This window comes from Mytilus trossulus, chromosome 1 (assembly GCF_036588685.1).
Source record: "Mytilus trossulus isolate FHL-02 chromosome 1, PNRI_Mtr1.1.1.hap1, whole genome shotgun sequence".
Lineage (NCBI taxonomy): Eukaryota > Metazoa > Mollusca > Bivalvia > Mytilida > Mytilidae > Mytilus > Mytilus trossulus.
In genome coordinates, this window is record NC_086373.1 from 104,323,089 (window position 1) to 104,343,542 (window position 20,454).

The window sequence follows — 20,454 nt, forward strand, 5'->3', positions numbered from 1 at the left end:
AGAACAAGTGGCCGATAGTTCTACGATGGTTAAAGATGGCACTAAGAATAGCCCGATCTGGATACGATCAGTCCCGATTTTGAAAATTTCCATAATCGTGTTGACATCGGCGTAAAAATCGGGACAGTGTGACGCGGGCATCAAGAAAAACACTAACTGTTCAAAAAACTACAGATAGAACGACAGACATTTTGATTAATTACAAAAGAATTGGATTTTTATAAAGTTTTGTTTATAATGCTTTACATAGGTACTTAGATATAGGAAGATGTGGTGTGAGTGCCAATGAGACAACTCTCCATCCAAGTAACAATTTAAAAAGTAAACCATTATAGGTTAAAGTACGGCTTTCAACACGGAGCCTTGGCTCACACCGAACAACAAGCTATAAAGGGCCCCTACTAGTTACTAGTGTAAAACCATTCAAACGGGAAAACCAACGGTCTAATCTATATAAACGAAACGAGAAACACGTATACATTACATAAACAAACGACAACTACTGTACATCAGATTCCTGACTTAGGACAGGTGCAAACATTTGCAGCGGGATTAAACGTTTTAATGGATCCAAACCTTCTCCCTTTTTCTGAAACAATAGCATAACATCACAACATAGAAAAACACAATTTAAAATATCAATTGGCAGACTTAACTCAATCAAAAAACGTATGATTACTTAAACTTGATTTTTATTTCTTAAACTAAAATACATATAATCTTACCTACAATACAAGTTTCGAAAGAAAAGCTGTAGTGATTTTATTTCTGGCAATGTGTACGTGTGTACGTGTAAAACAAAAATCTAATACCTTAGGTAAGATTCTTCATACCATAGACCCACATAAAAACGATTCATGTAACAAGTGTATGTTTTTATTCAGACAATTCGACTGACTAGTTCTCGACCAAAATCCATGAAAAGAACGATTAAAGACTAGTTGGCTTTTGCTATAAGTTTAACCGTTTCGAACGTTAGAGCCTTATGACCCCTAAAATCCGTAATACATACTGTTTAAGGACTTTGCTGTACAAAATGTGTTTGTGTTCAATTTTCTGAGTTTTTTTTTTTTAGATAATTGGTAACTGAATTTGATTTCATAGTATCGGAAGCAGGTGTAACAAAATACTTTAATATGATCATATCCTGATAAAATATTGTTAATTTTAATGGTTTCTTAATAATGGTCAATCTGGTTATTATTGGGTTATTTAACACGTGGAAGTTTCAAAATTCAATGGTTAGGGCTTTAGAATAAAGTAGTTAAAAAAGTGTAGGGTGTATGTACATAAGTATAAAGTATAAAGTTAGAAATGTATTGACATTTTTTCACTTTTCAATTTGGTGTTGAAGATCGAGGACAAGAAAGAGGCGAAAGATATCGTAGGACAGTTCAAACAGAGTCAAAATTAAAACTATCATCGCCATGGCTTTAATCAAATAGAAAACAAATGTTTTATTAAAGCTTAGAGCCTCTGAAATATTCAAGTCAAATCAAAATTGAGAATGGAAATGGGGAATGTGTCAAAGAGACAACAATCCGACCATAGAACAGACAACAACAGAAGGTCACCAACAGGTTCTCAATGCTGCGAGAAATTCACGCACCCGGAGGCGTCCTTGAGTTGGCCCCTAAACAAATATATATACAAGTTAATTGTTCACTTTGAAACATAATGAATTTTAAATAATTTTGAAGACACAAACGTTCAATTTCTAAGACTACTGGATTCTTAGGCAATAAATAAATACTAGAATCTTGTACTCGTGAAAATAAAGGGAAACACTAAAAAAAGTTTACTTGGCTAGTATACAGCAAATGTTTTGTGTGCTTTAGCCTATGTTTATATGAATATTGTAAAGAATGTGGTATAATCTAGACATCATATCACCACTTTTGACGGTCTTAGTTAACGATAAGGATAGGATTATACCTCAGTTAACATTCAAAATTCAGTTAGTTTAACCCGTAGATGTTACTCGTTTCGTTTTTTTTTAGTTCTTGTGATTCCCTCAGTTGCTTTTAATTACTTTACATATTGAAAAAAAGATTTCCAACCTTGAAAATAATAAAAATTTTAATGAAACGCGTCTTCTGATTGACTGACGTTATTTTGATTTACCAGCTCATAATTTTGTAATGTAACCGTGCCGTCATCAACGGTTCGGAATACCAGGAATAGATTACCTTAGCCGTATTTGGCACAACTTTTTGGGATTTTGGATCCTCAATGCTCTTCAACTTCGTACTTGTTTGGCTTTATAAATATTTTGATATGAGCGTCACTGATGAGTCTAATGTAAACGAAACGCGCGTCTGGCGTACTAAATTATAATCCTGGTACCTTTGATAACTATTTACACCACTGGGTCGATGCCACTGCTGGTGGACGTTTCGTCCCCGAGGGTATCACTAGCCCAGTAGTCAGCACTTCGGTGTTGACATGAATATCAAGTGTGTGGTCATTTTTATAAATTTCCTGAATATAAAACTTTGAATTTTCGAAAAACTAAGGATTTTCATACCCCAGGAAAAGATTACCTTAGCCGTATTTGGCACAACTTTTGGGAATTTTGGATCCTCAATGCTCTTCAACTTCGTACTTGTTTGGCTTTATAAATAATTTGATATGAGCGTCACTGATGAGTCTTATGTAGACGAAACGCGCGTCTTGCGTACTAAATTATAATCCTGGTACCTTTGATAACTATTTCATGATTTGCTACAGCTTAAAATATAATTTAGAATTAAATTATAAGGAATGACTGTAATATTTTTTCTGTCTATTCGAAATAACATAAAAAATGTGGTGCACACTTTAAAATAACCCAATACACGGGTAACTCAGTGTGCACCACATTTTTTATGTTATTTCGTTATAGACAGAAAAGAATATTACAGTCATTCCTTAACCCTTTTGCTGCCGACCATTTTTCAAGGTTTAATTTCATTTGCCAGAAAATACGTCAGCTGGGCGTATGTGACGTAACATGCCAAACGATGACGTCATTCGATATATGACGTCACGACATAATGACCGTTACATCTGAGACCCATTGGAGAAAACATTACACTGTTTAATCTTTGATCTTTTAATTGAAAGAGATACAGAGATGATGAGAAGCTTGCATAAATTTAACCGTTGACATATTTGATTTTGATTTTACAAGTCTATCATAAAGTATGATTTAACCCTCTTGCTGCCGGAGGGACACATATGTCCAGACCGGCAGTGCCGGAGGGACACATATGTCCATGGTTAAATTTATGCAAGCTTCTCATCAATGCTGTATCTCTTTCAATAAAAATATCGAAGATAAAACAGTGTTATGTTTTTGTCCAATGGGTTCCAAATGTAACGGTCATTATGTTGTGACGTAATATATCGAATGACGTCGTTGTTTGGCATGTTTCGTCACAGACGTTGAGCTGTCGTATTTTCCGGCATATGAAATGCAAACTTGAAAAATGGTCGGCAGCAAGAGGGTTAAAGAGAAAAGTTGTGATTCGTATGTGATTTGCCAACAAAATTTTGTATGTTATGTGTAGAACGGATTACGTGTCGGTTTTTATCCGGGTGACATTGTCCTTTTACAAAACCTTCAGATGCAGGTAATTGCTGCATGTTTATCTCTTAGTTTGTCGACCATTGACACATGTTTCACTTTTGTACATGTACTGTTTGATGATATACAAGATTTGTGCATATTTGTATACGAGCCTTAAACTATGAATTTCATTTATCATGATTTGAAGACAAAACGTTTTATTTCCAAATTAATTTTGTCAAGGTCAAACACAATGCAACACTGCTGATCTATTGGAGCTCTTCGCCATGTGTTTATTGAAAACAGAAAAGTATAATCTTGCTGAACTTAAAGTTAAACAGGCCATACAAGTAGCAAGCTCTGTAAGTAAAAGTATAATCATAATACGCAAGAATATCTACAAAGTAAGCAATCGTTCGTGTATAAAGCATATTTTTTTTGTTACTTATGTCTTCTGTTGATACACGTTCACATGCTTGGTTTGGTTCACGTTATAATGTTTTAATGCTGTGAATATACACTTAATATGTTTTCTCTCAAGTTTGCCATGATTTTTTTTAAAAAATCAATGACAAAGCTTTCAATGACATAAGTGTTTTTCATAGAACTTCTCTTCCTTTGAATAGTAGGTGATTTTTTTTTTTTATCTATGCAATTCTTAATATGTTACGGAACTAAACACATTTATTCAAAAACCAGTTGTTGGCATGACACGGGTTATGTTCTTCTCATATATGTTATGGTGGTATGATACTAAACCCCTAAGGGGAAGGGTTGTGCCTGATATTCATATGATGAAATCATAATCTTTCAATCAGTTTAATTGAAGGCTGGAGCTGGCATGTCAGTTAACTGCTAGTAGTCTCTTGTTATTTATGTATTATTATCATTTTGTTTATTTTCTTTGGTAATTTCTTCTGACATCAGACTCGGACTTCTCTTGAACTGAATTTTAATGTGCGTATTGCTATGTGTTTACTTTTCCACATTGGGTAGAGGTATAGGAGGAAAGTTGAGACCTCACAAACATGTGTAACCCCGCCTCCGTTTTGCGCCTCTCTCAAGTCAGGAGCCTCTGGCCTTTGTTAGTCTTGCATTATCTTAATTTTAGTTTCTAATGTACAATTTGGAAATAAGTATGGCGTTCATTATCACTGAACTAGTATACATTTGTACAGGGGCAAGGTGACGGACGCCTCCGGGTGCGGGAATTTCTCGCTACATTGAAGACCTGTTGGTGACCTTCTGCTGTTGTTTTTTATATGGTCGGATTGTTGTCTCTTTTACATATTCCCCATTTCCATTCTCAATTTTATTAAAAAATATTTCATTCAGATCGGGTTCATTGAACTTAAACTTAATGTCATGGTTCAGATATGAAGTTCAATTTTTAGCTTTAATGCCAGGTTTTACTATATGTAATATATGAAATCAATTAAAACCATGGTTTAGAGAGCATGCTGAACTGAAAGACTTGACTTGATTTTCACCTTAATACATAGCTTAGTGGTCAACGTCAAGATTTTGTGATTACGTCATTTTCTCATTTTTTTACGTAATAGTTGCTACATAAAAAATAGATGTTGAAAATTGGGAAACTGAAAAAGTAAAATACAAATATAAATATTCAAAACGGAAAGTCCCTAATCAAATGGCAAAATCAAAAGCTCAAACACATCAAGAGAAATCATCTCGTTTGTAGTTCAGTATTCGTTTGTAAAAATCTTGATTAAGATGAATATATGAAGCAGATTCAACTGCGGTGTGTATTCTTTATTTAAGCTAGATGGAATAGATGCATTTCACAAAGTCATCAAACTTTAAAATATTTAGTGTGATGACATCAAATATATATATATATATATATATATATATATATATATAGTGGAACGTGAAGTTAAAATATAATGTATGCTCCTTTTTATTCTTCCTAAGAAGGTCATAAAAAAACTGTTGCATATGAATAAATGAATAAGTAAACAGGAAGTGTAGCACAGTAGATTCCAATTATAATGTCAATTTCATCGAGGCTGCGACTTTTGTCGTAAACGCAAGACATAACGACTCTACATGACGTCGTCGTCGTCGTCGTTTGCAGCGGCTGTGTCCGCAATAATAAGGGACCGTTCAATATTTACCAGATGGATGGGCCGGTGCATTCTTAATATTGTTTCATTAAAAACGTTAATGCCCATCCTTTTAAATTTTGAAAAAAAGTCCTTGACCATCTAAAAAAATATATAAAAAAAGTCCTTGCCCCTCTAAAGCTTTAGGACAATCAAAAATGAATTAGGTGCTTTTTCTATTTTAAAGTTTTTAATTTTTTATGTATTGAAATCAAAGAATAGACTTAAAAATTTTCAAATGTGCTAGTTTAATAATTCTTATATGCATATATTTATGTGTGTATCAGAACCTTACATTTTAATGTTTTTTTAAACCAGTATGAATATACATGTACAGATTTGATTTTAAATGTGCAGCCTCAAATACAATATTGATTTAAAATAAAGGAAATAAAATATTATAATATAAATTAAGGGACAATAACTCTTGGACTAGTAAACATATCATTTGCTGAATTACAAAGTATTGTCCTAATAACAGAGCACCTTTATAGTTCAAATATCAATGTCCCTTTATCTTCTTTTCTAAAAAGAAAAAATGGTCTGTTTAAGCAAATATAGGCAGACATGTTTTTGACTATGAAGCAGTTTTTTCGCCTATTAATTAATTCCCTAGATTTTACAGTTAAACAACAAACAATAAAAAAAAACTATCAAACAACCAGGCATTCTGTCATGTCAATATATAACTGAGATAACTGTACAGTTATATGAAAATCTAACATGAATTGAAAAAGTTATAAATGTTTTTAAAGGTGACCATGCGACTTTAGTCTAAGCTTAAAATTGTAGCTTTTTTTTTTTACCTATTAACTAAATCCATTAAAATGACAGCAAAAACCCAAAGTCCTAAACAGCCTGGCATTTAGTAAGATCAATATAGAAATGGTTTAGCAGTAATACTTTGTGGAAAATTCAAGTTGATTTGAAAATGTTATGAAAAAATTTAAAGGTGACTATCTTGAATTAGCCAACACTGAAATTTTTAGCTTTTTTTAAAAAACCTGTTTATTAAATCCATTAGAATGACAGCAATACACCAAAAAACTTAGCATTCTATAAGATCATTATATAAATGAAATATCTGTGAAGTATTATGAAAATCCATGTTGATTGAAAAAGTAATAAAAATATTTAAAGATGACTATCTGGATTTAGCCTTAACTGAAAATGTGAGCCTTTTTTAACCTTTTTATTAAATCTGTAAGAATGACAGCAATACACCAAACTACCAATCAACTTGGTGTTCTGTAAGATCAATATGTATATGAAATAACTGTAGAGTTTTATGAAAATCCATGTTGATTTAAAAAAGTTATAATTTTTTTTTAAAGATGACTATCTAGATTCAGCCGAAACTTAAAATTTCAGCTTTTTTTTTAAGGCCACATCAATTTAATTTCTTGTTCTACGGATTTTTGGACTTCAAAAATTGGGGCGAGCGAGCGATTTGAAAATTTTAATAAAAAAATATTTAATTTGCCAATTTTTGAGGCGAAGCTTAAAAAGTAAAGGCGAGCGATTATAATTTTTTTTTGTAAATATAAAATAGTAGGTTTTGACTATATTAAAACTTGATTTATCACTTGTACCTTGACATTTCTTTAATTTATGAAATATTTTTTTCCCTGTTCAACAAGAAATAATTGAATAGTTAAATCTTGTCTATGTATGTGTGACTGACAATGAGACAATTCTCCATCCAAGTCAAAATTATTTCAGAACAACCCCTTAATGTAATGAATATCCCTTTTATGAGGGGTCATATAAGTTATAATATATTTTTTTGTAAAAACACTTCAAGTACAAAAGTTCTAATATTTTCCCAAAGAACTATACTATTTGGAATTAAATGGTCAAAACGTCAACATGTCCAAGAATTTTGTAATATTCCTGGACTTTATCCTTGTTAACACATTTACTTTAACAGTTTAATATTATTCAAAATAAAAAATATAAGTGGACCCATCCCTCTTTTAGAAAAGTGGTTTAAAATATGATGTATTTCTCCTCTATTTGAGAAAAACATTCTAAGTTGTCAAAGGTTTTGTATAATAGCACTATACAAATCCTTAGTATTTCTATTTTCTTTTCTACATCAGTAAACATGGTAAAATGACCCCTTCAGGGCCCTTGTCTGAGGGAGGGTTGTTCCCAACCTGATAATAACAAGCATAGGTCAAAGTACGGCCTTTTTCACAAAGCTTTGATCCAGACCAACCAGCAAACTATAAGGGACCACAACTTAGTATTGTACACAATTCGAACAGCAAAACCAACGATCTAATTTATATTTCCAATCGGGAAAATACTAATGAACCACATCAACAATTTGAACAAACGATAACGGCTGAACAACAGGTCCCTGAATAAACCTGGACAGGTGCACAAACCTGCAGCGGGTATGACCGTCACCATACATTATAATTGCAGTTGAAGGCAAATCCTTCAGAAGTTATTTGTACTTTATTTTAACAACGAACATTTTGTTATAAGGAATATAAGTTAGGGGGAAAAAAAACAACGTTTGGTTCTGTACTGGTATTTCCGGTTATATATTTATATCGGAGCACTCCCAGGTGAAATAAATTGGTTTCATGCTGAAACAAATATTCTCGCAGATATTTACAGTGTTGTGGGGTACTGATAGGTTTAAAATCGCTATATGAAGCAAAGACTGTGATTTTATAAACAAATGTTGAGATCTTTTTATTATATTTACAAAAAAACGGTGCGGGAAATGGACATGATTTCATTTCCGGCTGCGGGAAGCGGGAAAATAATAAAAATAAAAATATTCGGTTTTGAAAAAAATAGGTGCGGGCGGGTCCGTCGAACAAGGAAACAAATTGGTGTGGCCTAACCTATTTATAAAATTCATAAAACTGACAGCAAAACACCAAGTTACCAAACAAACTGGCTTTTTGTATAAATAATTGAGATAGTTGTTGAGTTTTATGAAAATCCAAGTTGATTTGGAAAAAAGTTTTAAAAAAATTTAAAGGTGACTATCTGTGTTCAGCCTAAAATACAAATTTGAGCTTTTTTGTCTTACCTATTAATCAAATCAATAAATTTAACATCAATACACCAATTATTAAACAACTTGGTATTCTATAAGATCAAAATAATTTAAAAGATAGTTCGGGCAGAAAATTCTAGATTTTTTATTCCTTAATTAAATCCTTAAAATTGACAGAAATGAAACAAGCTACCAGTTGTTGCGACATGTTTTGAGTGCCCGCAAAAGAAATTTCCTATATACCGATAAAATTGATAGCAAAATTTTCCCTATAAAATATGTCCTGGCCCATCCACTAAATATTTGAAAAAAGTTCTTGCCCATCCAAATATTTCCTTAAAAAAGTGCTTGCCCCGCCCCATTTTGCACCGGCCCATCCATCTGATAAATATTGAACAGTCCCTAACATAAGCAACACGACGGGTACCAAATGCGGAGTAGGATCTACTTAAAAACCTTCCAGAGCACATGATATCACCCTCAGTCTTCCTTGTTGTTCGTAATGCTAAGTCTTTGATTTTCTATGTTGTATATTTTGTAAAATTATTTGTCAGTTTGTCTTTTTCTTTTTTAGCCATGTCGTTGTCAGTTTATTTTCGATCTAATTTGAATGTCCCTCTTGTTATTTTGCCCCTCTTTTCACTCCGAGGTTATTTTTTTTAATCTATCCTGGATTTCTAATCTTTAACTTTGACTTGTTTATAATCATAAGATAGTATCCTGAATTAAATTTTGTAAAAAAAACATGTTAAGATTTATTACCTGTTTTTCCGTATATTACTTATAAATGGACTTTTTTCTTCCAGTTACAATTACAGTGTACAATTAAAGTTTTTAAAGTATTAATTACATTGTGTTTAGCGAGCAATGTTTAATGTGTACTTTTTCAAGAGGAAACATACAATATTGCTTGTAATAATGAACACAAAAAAAAAGGGAAATCCATAAAATCAGACAAAATTAAATGTTTTACTTAGTCTATATCATACCGAATGAAAAACATATGTAATATTTCTAATATGTAATATTTTTTTTTACCATATTCTGGTTTCAAAACTAGTTATGACAGTTGTAAATAGTTGACAAATTAGCTGAACAACCCAATAGCTTAGATCCACCAGTCACAACACTGTTAACATGCATCACAGACACATTGAAGCCCCATTTGATTGCTGATAGCATTTATGTTGAGAATTAAGAAAGCAGCTTCGAGAGTCACTCAGACTACCCAGAAATATACCGTTGTTTTTAAGACACGTTTATGTATACAAAAAAGAAAGATCGATATTGTTCGTCTTTGTGTTAAATTCTATATTAACAAAGAAGAGAACTATGATTACCAAGGATTCCTTGCTTGGCATGTGTCATGTGGGTATATATCCAAAATAATTGTGAATGTTTAAAGTACCGGTACCTTATCACGGCTTCGTTAACGTTAGTATATAGCATTTCAGTGATAAAGTTAGAACTTGTTAGTGCACAATATATATATATCAAGAGTCTTACCTAAAAATGAGGGTACTTTTTCTAAAAATGAGGGTAATTTTTATATGGCTTTCCAAATACCGTTTCGATCCCTAACATCACTGAAGAGACATTCATTGTCGAAATTCCGGATCTGGTGTACTAAAAAAATATTGACACCGTATGTTTGTGACATAACATCGTGGCCACAAGTTAAATTATTTTCTGTTTAGTATTAAATGTATATTAAGATCTATTTTGTTACATCTTGTGATCAATTTTATTTGGCAATCGCCAATGGCAGTCAGCAGGGTTAAAGAACATCAGGTGTTCGACCTATTAGTCAAATGCGTGTGCATGTAAAACAAATTTCGTTGTAGAAGGGTATAAAAACAGCACAAACAACATTTTCCAGAAGACCAAACTTTTAAAAAGTATATTTGGTTTGGCCGTTTTTCAGTGTTAATTGCGGGCCGGTTGCCATATATTCACTAAGACCACATCTAGGGTCATTACATTTTGAAACGTTGTATTGGCATCAAGTTTTCAATTTTTATCTTTGTTGAATAACATAATATGCATTCAATCTAAATTAGTTTATATGGTATGAATAAATTACCACTTATATTTGATACAAAAACACAAGCTTATTTCATGTTCTTACATTAACTACACTGTGAATTGGATAAAAAAATCCTTTTCTCATGTTTTTTATTAGAGAATCCTAAAAGTTAAAAACAGGTTAAGAAATTAATATTGCTATTAGTCTTTTTGTTATGGAAATGGATGTTTTCCCTGAAATAATTAATCATTCAAATGCCAAAAAAAACACAACATTTAGAGATTTTTTTTTACTGTCATTCAGAATTAAAGAAGGCAAGCCAGATCAAGACTATATGTTTTCATACAGGAATTTAATTGCATGTCATATAATTCACTATATTTCCTCCTTAATGTTTTCATAGCCAAATACTGTGAGTGCTTAGATTTCTTGTATATTGTTGAAAAACAAACTTTTTAATATCTGTTTAGCTTTATAATGGGAAATAACTCAAAATAATTTGTTTTTGACATGTTCCTTGTACAAATTGTTAATGAATATTCATATTGAAATATCAAAATCGTATTTGAATAAACTATTTTATTTACTCTACATATCTTATATCTCATCCAGTATTCAATTTTCTTTATCTGAAATAATTCATAACATTTTTATAATTTTTATAAACATGATGAAAGTTTTCGAATATTTGTTCATGCTTTTGACTATATAACTAAATTTTCTCTCTATATCAATATTCCGTTTAAATTTACCGTGATATATATATCCCTAAAACAGGTACAGAATTTTGCAATGTTTGATTATTTCCATTATCACATTGAAAATGAGTATCCTCACATTTCAAATTTTTGAATAAGTCTATCCCAAATTCATGTATTTGGTTTTCATGTTATATTTGTTATTCTCGTGGTGTTTTGTCTTATGCTTGGTCCGTTTCTGTGTGTGTTGCGTTTCGGTGTTGTGTCGTTGTTCTCCTCTTATATTTAATGCGTTTCCCTCGGTTTTGGTTTGTTACCCCGATTTTGTTTTTTGTCCATGGATTTATGCGTTTTGAACAGCGGTATACTACTGTTGCCTTTATTTATTCATATATTTTCACTATATCACTTGATTTTATTATATCCACAGCATTGCATTTTTATTTCATATTCCAATTAAACAATATCAGATCCAGAACTTTACAATGATTATTTCCAATTTCACATTCATATTATCCCAACATTAGAAATATTTTGGAATATTTTACTTTTTCATTTCACTTTATCACTACCTTAGACTATATTCACTTTATGAATTTAACATTTTGTTTCATTTCCATGATAATTCCCATGATATATATTCCATTTAAACAGGTGAATCACTCTTATAATAATGTATCCCAAAATTTATACTGAATGTGTTGAAATTATTTCTCCTACTTGCATTCAAATTTGATCTTTTATAACCTTTTAGATAACTTATTCCATATTTTGCAAATTGAATTTCCTTCAGTAAACACAGTTTTTTTTCCACAAAAATCCTCTTATAATAAATTACAAAGAAAAACACCGCAAATATCATAATCCAAAATGAAAATCTTGAAGGGACATTATAAAGAAATGCACAACACATAATCCAAATAATCCATATGAAAATTGAAACTGATACCAACTGGATAGCTCTTTCATGTGTCACTGACAAATGGACAATACTATGTATGAGGGTTATAAATGTAAAGAATCATTTATTATTTAAAAACAGTTTTAATTTTCATACATATTAATATGCAGTTAACAAAATATTTTACTGATTCAGATTTTATGGTAAATATCAATACTGGGGATTTAAAACAATGAAAACCATAAATAGTTCTACCCTTTCAATTTTTTGATAGAATAATCCTAAGTCAAGAAAAATTTCAGGAAAAAAGCATGCTGACATTTTGGGTTAGGAGAATAAAAATATTTTTACAGGTAGATTTAAATCTTACAAAACCAACTGGTCAATTTAAATGTCCCTATTTTTTAATGTTTAAATCTGGTTGAACAAAATCATTCAAGATCGAGAGGTTAAACACTTTTTTTTAAATTACCAAAATATCGTCCACCATCTACAATAGACTGGAAATCGTGTCGTCAATTCATAACTGACGCTCTTTCGTCGTAGTGTAAAAATAAGTGTAAACGGGGAAAATCTTATAGAAACTCCACACTAAAATATACGACAGAAGGAACGATTTTCGTTCCCTATTGTTAATTTTCTTTTCTTGAACGCGGATGTTCCTTTGGTGCTATCTAACCATGTTTATATATCACAACTCGATATGCCCGTGTCTATTGGTTTTTTTTCTATGAGTTCATGTTTTTCACAACAAATCTTTTATGTCAATTTTCTATACAAAGTACAAAAATGGCGTCATTTATCGTTTTAGAAATTCAAATGTGACTTGGTACTTTGCGCGTTGCGCTGGTTTTGGCTTACACGGCTGTGTATTTTGTAATGTAGCCGTTTTGATTATGTAGCTAGTCACCACTTATTTTCAATCATGTATATCTAGTATATAGTCATTTTACAAAATTTGCTGTTTGCAAAAGTATGAACTATTCTAAATAATAGGGATGTTCTTGTCCCAGGCGGATTACGCTGGTCATATTGGCCCCAACTTTTTGAAACTAGTGGTCCTCAGTTATCTTCAACTGTGTACTTGTTTTGGCTTTCAAACTTTTGTCATCTAAGCGTCGCTGATTAGTCTTGTGTGGACGTGACACGCGTCTAGCGTTTTAAACCTGGTACCTTTTGTTGGCTATTTTTCGTTTGTTTCTCTGTCCTATATTTTCTCCCATTTATTTGTATTGTAGTCCTGTCATGTAATGTTGTCATTTTAATGATATTATTAATATTGCCATTAAAGCGGGAGGTTTGGCATGCCGCAAAACCAGGTTCAACCGACCATTTTTTTTCTTTAAATGCCCTGTACTAAGACAGGAAAATGGCCATCGTTATATTAAAGTTCGTTTCTGTGTTTGTTACATTTTAATGTTGTGTTTCTGTTGTGTCGTAGTTCTCCTATATTTGATACGTTTCCCTCAGTTTTAGTTTGAAACCCTGATTTGTTTTTTCTCTATCGATTTATGAATTTCGAACAGCAGAATACTACTTTTGCCTTTATTTATATCAAAACGAACCTAACCTTTTAACTGACTTATTCAGAAAGGATGAAAGGTCATTAAAGATCTCATTTTCTTTGATTAGATAATATTGGTTCACTCAGGATCTTTGCAACGGAAATGAAGACATTTATGCTAGACCTGTTTTTGGCCTGATACAGGTTAAGTTTTTTCTCATATAGTTTATGATGCTAAACCCCGGGATTGTATTTCTACGCCTGTCCAAAATCGACAGTACACAGCCCAATGCACATTCATGGCTCTACAATCTATCGTTACTTGTACCTTGGCATTGCTCAAGGTCAAGTTTTTTCTGGTCGTAGATGACGTCTTTACACTAAGTCCATCGGATGTTATATTTGTTCTGATTGCTATTTTAGTCTAAGATGCATTGTTTTTTTTCATTAGTTGTAATTGGCGTTGGACTAGTTGTCACTAACTGCTAGTACTCTCCATTAGACGTGGACGTAGGTACATCCCCACATCAAAAAGATACTAGGTACACATCTGAGAGTACTCGCAGTTACTGTCAGATTCAAAGCCAACATCAGCTAATAAAAAAAGCATGCACCTAAGTCTTCTCTGTCGCTATAAACACATTGCCTGGCATAATATGGAATTGAATCCTTCAGTATTTTGGAGTTGTGTTTCTAAATGATGGATTTAGGGTCACGATATTTAAAGGTCACTGGGTAGTTCACTTTGCAGGGAAACGTTATCAACAATGTTTAGGTCGCCAACTGTAACATGATTGTGGAAAATTCATTTTGCTCGATTTGTTAATATATTCATTGTAAGTTTTGATGACGGAGTTTATTGAACTTTGTCCCTTTCCTTTGTTTTGTTTGCTGCCATTCAGATATTATGTCAAAGTAAGTTTCTTAGGTTTGAAATTTAAATGACTTTTATTTTACCATCTTTAGTCTATAGAATGAAAAGGTTCATGTCCAATGAAATGTCATCATCTGCCTTTAGCCTCAATTGTATGCTTCACCTATATTCTTCTTGTAAACGAACACAGACTAACCTTCTATATAAGATAGTCATTTAGATTATATATATGTTGTGTACATTTTATTATTTTGTACACGTTATTACTTGTACAAACATTTTGTAAAAGTAATTAATTGTATGATGCCTTCATACAAGTTATTACTTGTACTGGTACAATTGAACAAGTTTTTATTGAGAAAAAGATAATAACTTGCCCAACTCATTATTCTACCATGGCATATTTGTTGTTCACAACAAATCTTTCCCTTTTAACAATATATTTGATATATAAGCTTAACTAAGCACAAAAGTATAAACTTGTAACATGCGAGTACTTTTTGTTGAATTAATATGTTAGCAAATATGTTCAGTTTAGTAGGCATAATTAAATTTTAAAAAATGGAAAATATCGTTGAAAAGAAATGTAATGATGAAAGAAAGAAATTGTTATAAATCTTTATATAATTTAGTATTAACACGTGAAAGACACATTTAGAATTGAAGCCAATTTAAGTTCCAAGAAGACATCACTTAAAATTAGATTCTTAAGACGGTATGATGTTTTAAATGTAGCAAGAATTAGAAAAACTAATTTGCAAAGGAGACGAAATTATTGATTTTCCTGAGTTGGGGTAATTTATCGTAATTTGATAGACTGATATTGTCCCAATAAGTTTTAGTACATTTTTTTTAATACGTCAATTGAAGGTATCTCTCTTATACCAACGAACTAATAAAAAAAATGTTTCAGTTGCTATATAGTCCTAATATTTTCAATATTTCACTGTTTTTAGATTATTATCTAAACATATTTGATTGATATTGTCATAATATTTGAAAATGAATATGTAAATTTGTAATTTAACAAAATCAGGATAAATTCGTAAATCAGTATGCAATTGACCTAATACGGAATGTATCGCGTCGAAAATATACTCGTAACAGGAAAATTACCGGTACGCCCTGTGTCATTAATATCAATGTATAGTTGTTGAATCTTTTCTTCGGATTAGATCAACACATTCTGAATTTGGGCAAACTTATTTGGAGTAGGAAAAAACAATTTGCCAATATCAGCAGAGAACTTTTTAGACTATTCACTCAGATATGAGAGGCCACCAATGGGTCTTCAACGCAGCGTGAAAATGTTGTACCCGGAGATGTTCCTCAACTGGCTCCTCATAGAATTGTTTACTATTTCTGTGAAAATGAACGTCACACTGGACCCAAAAACATCTGAATGAACTAAATTAAACATCACTGTTAAAATTATTGACAATGACGAAGGTTATTTTTTAAGCCGAAATATGTGTCAACACGATTTGATAACAACATCTTCATATAACACCATCTTATATTAGTGTCGTTGTTCAAGAACGAGGTACCGTAACACCGGTCCACCGAAAGCTTTATATTTGTGAAGCCTATGTGGCCGTGTGCCGGATACAGTGCCAGGCGATTTGGTGTTACGATATGTCAGTAGCATGAGTTCGAATCCCGGCGAGGGAAGAACAAAACATTTGCGAAAGCAAATTTACAGATCTAACATTGTTGGGCTTATGTTTAACAATGTCAGCTCTGTTAATTTGCTTTTGCAAATTCTGTGTTACATATGTGTTTTTTGTTCATTATTTTGTACATAAATTAGGTCATCGCTTCTCCTTTCAGTTGTCTAAAATTTGTCATTTTGGGTTCTTTTATAGATGATTTTGCGGTATGGGCTTTAATTAATGCATATTATAGAGGGCCGGACACATAGTTGTTAATTTCTGTGTCATTGGTTTCTTGTGGGGGTTTGTCTCATTGGCAATCATACCATATCTTCTGTTCATATATCGAGTAAACGGATTAACATGTACACATTTTTTTTTATTACATCCTCTTAGTTAGATACCGCTGAACAGTTTCCAATGGCACTGACCTTTTAATTTATGTAGTCTTACTGTGAAGGGATTAAATAGTCAACAGTTTCTTTTTATTCTTATAAAATATTACATATATCTATAACGGTCATAGAAAGTTGTTCATCTGAATTTGTACCAGTATATATATATATATATCATTTATGTTTTCCATTTGTTTTGTTTTTTTCATTCAAAAGAAAGAACAAAGTACCAGGTTAAAACTATTGAAATGTCATTTAGAAGATAAGATTCAACAGGTAAGCCTGTCTTTATGTGTATTATCTCTTTCCTACTTTTGAGTTGAACAAAAATGAAATATGAAAACAGACAGCAATTGAAGTATTTGTTTTCCGCTAGTAGGGTCTCAACAAAACGTTGAATCTCGTCAATATATATCATGCATTTATTGGTAAAATATTTTTTTAAACTTTTTTTAATATGTATGTAAAATATGGTTGTACACTACCTTTTGATGTCTTGTGTCTGTTTGAAAAGGAAAAGGATTGGAGCAATCGTGATGTGAAATACAGAATCAATCGATATATCAATTCAATTCTTAAACATACTATCGAAAATAAAACATTTAAATTGCTCTTAAAGTAAACATTTTTCATGTGGGATTAACATCGATATGTCCAAAATGAGATCAAATGTATCAGTTATAGGTCAAGGAAGTTGTTTCCATCATTTAAAACTGCAATTAGTTTTTATTATAATGTAAACATGCATCTTTTCAAGCTTTTACAATTGTCCATATGCGGTCAGATGTCATCATCTGCAATTTAAGGCAAACTCATATATCGATAGAAAAAAACAAATCCGGGTTACAAACTGAAACTGAGAAAAACGCATTAAAAATAAGAGAACAACGACACAACATTAAATATAAGAGAACAACGACACAACATTAAATATAAGAGAACAACGACACAACATTAAAATGTAACACACACAGAAACGAACAAAGCATTAGACAACATCCGATGAGAATAACAAATATAACCTCAAAACTAAATACATGAATTTGGGATAGAAAAGTTACGTAACACGTCTTATAATAATGTGAATTCACACTCAAATATAAGAGGAAACAAACGACACAAACGAAATCCAACGTTAAAATGAAACACACACAGAAACGAACTATAATATAACAATGGCCATATTCCTGACTTGGTACAGTAATAAAAGAAAATCATATCGTATATTAGTGTATTTATATTATAATCATTTAAAAACTACTGAATTATTAAGACACTGTTAAAATTAATGCCATGGTTTAATCACAAATTAAGTGAATCAATCGAATTGATATTAAGTTATTGCGAAACAAAACATTTGATTACTCTATCTTTTATCTATACAAATAAAAATGGTTAAACAATTTAACAATACCTGAATATAGAAAACATCGATAAACTATATACTTTTGAAGTTTGAACAGACTATACAATTGGATGTTCATTACGCTTTTTTTGTGTTTTTTTTTCTTTTACTTATAGATAATTGATATTATGAAATTTGAGCAAACCAGGAGTAAATCAAAAGATTTTGAAAAAATTTGAGACTTTTGTTCAAAAATATACCAGAAGGTCATTCTTAAGATAAACTAAATATCTAATTAATGTAATACTATGAATTGTCTATCAACTGTCTTTCAGATAAGAACTATTTTTTATTTTTGTTATAGACATCTTTAGGTGTAAAATTAGGAAGAAAAATGTTTTAAGTCTATGTTCAAAACTGAAATATAAAGTCTTATTGGATTTGACAAATTTTTAGAAAGACATAAAGGTGAAATTAGCCATTCATTTTACACTATATTCTAAAATAAACTAAACTATCTGAGTGATATTCCTTTAAAGAGTATTTATTTTGATTTTGACGAAAAATTAAAAAATGTTTATTCACTAGCTTTTAAATGTACTAAAGAAGTTAGACTTTCAGCTTTCCAATATAAAATGTTACACAGAACAGTCTCACACATTTCTGTACAGAAATAAAAAAAAACAATTTTGTAATTGGTGGTATTTAGTTTTTAGAGTAAAAATATTTTTGAATAAGGACCGTGTCTTTTTTTGTGAATAGAGTTCTGATAACTTATTGTATTCTACAGGCAAAGTATTATATTAATTATGTAAAGAACACACAACTTGACAGATTTTTCTTAAATATATAACTTCAAATAAGATCTTAAAAGAAACTCTACCAATGAAATATTTGTTTGGAATTTCGTAAAACGGAAATGAAATGCATATTCTTGAAAATATTTTGCTCTATTTCTAAATTCTTCTACGTTGGTAAATTGCATTCAAGTTCCTAGCGTATAAAGTTAATCATAAAATTGTATATTTTAGTTGAGTGAGTTTAAAACTGAGAAATGTAAATTTAGTATCAGCACTTCAGAAATATTTGTACAGTAAGTATTATTTTTTTTATAATTCGAAATATCAAATAAAAGTTACGAATACAATTTTTTTAACGTAAATGTACTTCTCAGCTACCCCTTCATTTGTCGTTAAATTAGGCATCTAATGTTTGTGCCACTCACTCAAAGTATAGTTGTATCGAAACTCTCAGAACAAACGTATGTACAACTGCATGTTGCATTACACTATTGTAAAATTAGCAAATACCTGCATTGCACATGTCACCGTAAATCAGTCGTGGATGGTTTGAACTTATAACATTTCGTTACTTTTTTTTTCTTTTCAATTTTTTAATACTTTTTTTTTTTAATATATGAAATAACATAAAATATATACAAAATGTTCATCGTATTATTTTTTTTCACTATGAAATAGATTAATAAAACAGCATACTAGTATTCACTTTTAAATTAAGTGATATTCACCGGGTTCAACGCATTAACATGTTTTAAAGTATAGTAACATGTATGATGAACGTTCGGTTTGGGTAAATATTTGTCATCACAAAAACATTACTTACGGTTTTTTTTCTCTTTAAATATAGAACAAAACAATAACTATTACAAGTTTCCTTTCCGGTACATATGTGGTTTAATAGACTTGAAACAATACTTCTGTTGTTGAATCCTGTGAAAATTAATTTTAAAAAGACAATAAAACCACATATTTACCTCATAGAGACGGTAGTTGTATGAATTTATCACAATCTTCTAAGCAATAGATATTCTTCAGAGCTCCAATGGAAAAAACTGAAAAGGCTAATGTGTGCGACAGGTGTAAGGAGAAACAAGAAGTTATATCACTCTGTGATGTCTGCAACCAGTCCTTTTGTAAAAATTGTATTCAAAAACATCACAAGGCTGTCTCTTGTGGGGCAATGCAGCATATATATCAATGGTGCCAGAATAGCGATATCGAACAATCTCGATATGTACGTATGATAACACTAAACTTAATCATAAGTGATCATTCCCAGACTAAATTTCAAAATCATTCCCAGTCATTTCAGTACAGAAAACGAAAACTATTCTTTATAAGGAATATTTAATATCATACCTGAAGTGGCTTAACAGTATATATAAATTTGCTCACCAGCTACAACTCATCAAAAGCAAGCAGTGCAGATCAAAAATTAAATTACATCTTTCATAGAAGCCTGTTGATTATGTTTTTCTTTCTTTTAGACGGACGGAGTCAGAAAAAAACATGATTCAAACCAACGTGTTTTAACAAAACGAAATACATAAAAGCATATAAC

At 31.2% G+C, this 20,454-nt stretch overlaps 1 long non-coding RNA gene across 1 annotated transcript; it reads left to right on the plus strand.

Moving 5' to 3' along the window:
• The first annotated feature begins 3,798 nt into the window (after window positions 1-3,798).
• On the plus strand, window positions 3,799-19,186 carry LOC134711553 (uncharacterized). Its single transcript, XR_010106195.1, has 3 exons — window positions 3,799-3,912; window positions 16,965-17,024; window positions 19,125-19,186. It is a non-coding gene; the product is annotated as an uncharacterized LOC134711553 (long non-coding RNA).
• The last annotated feature ends 1,268 nt before the right edge of the window (window positions 19,187-20,454 follow it).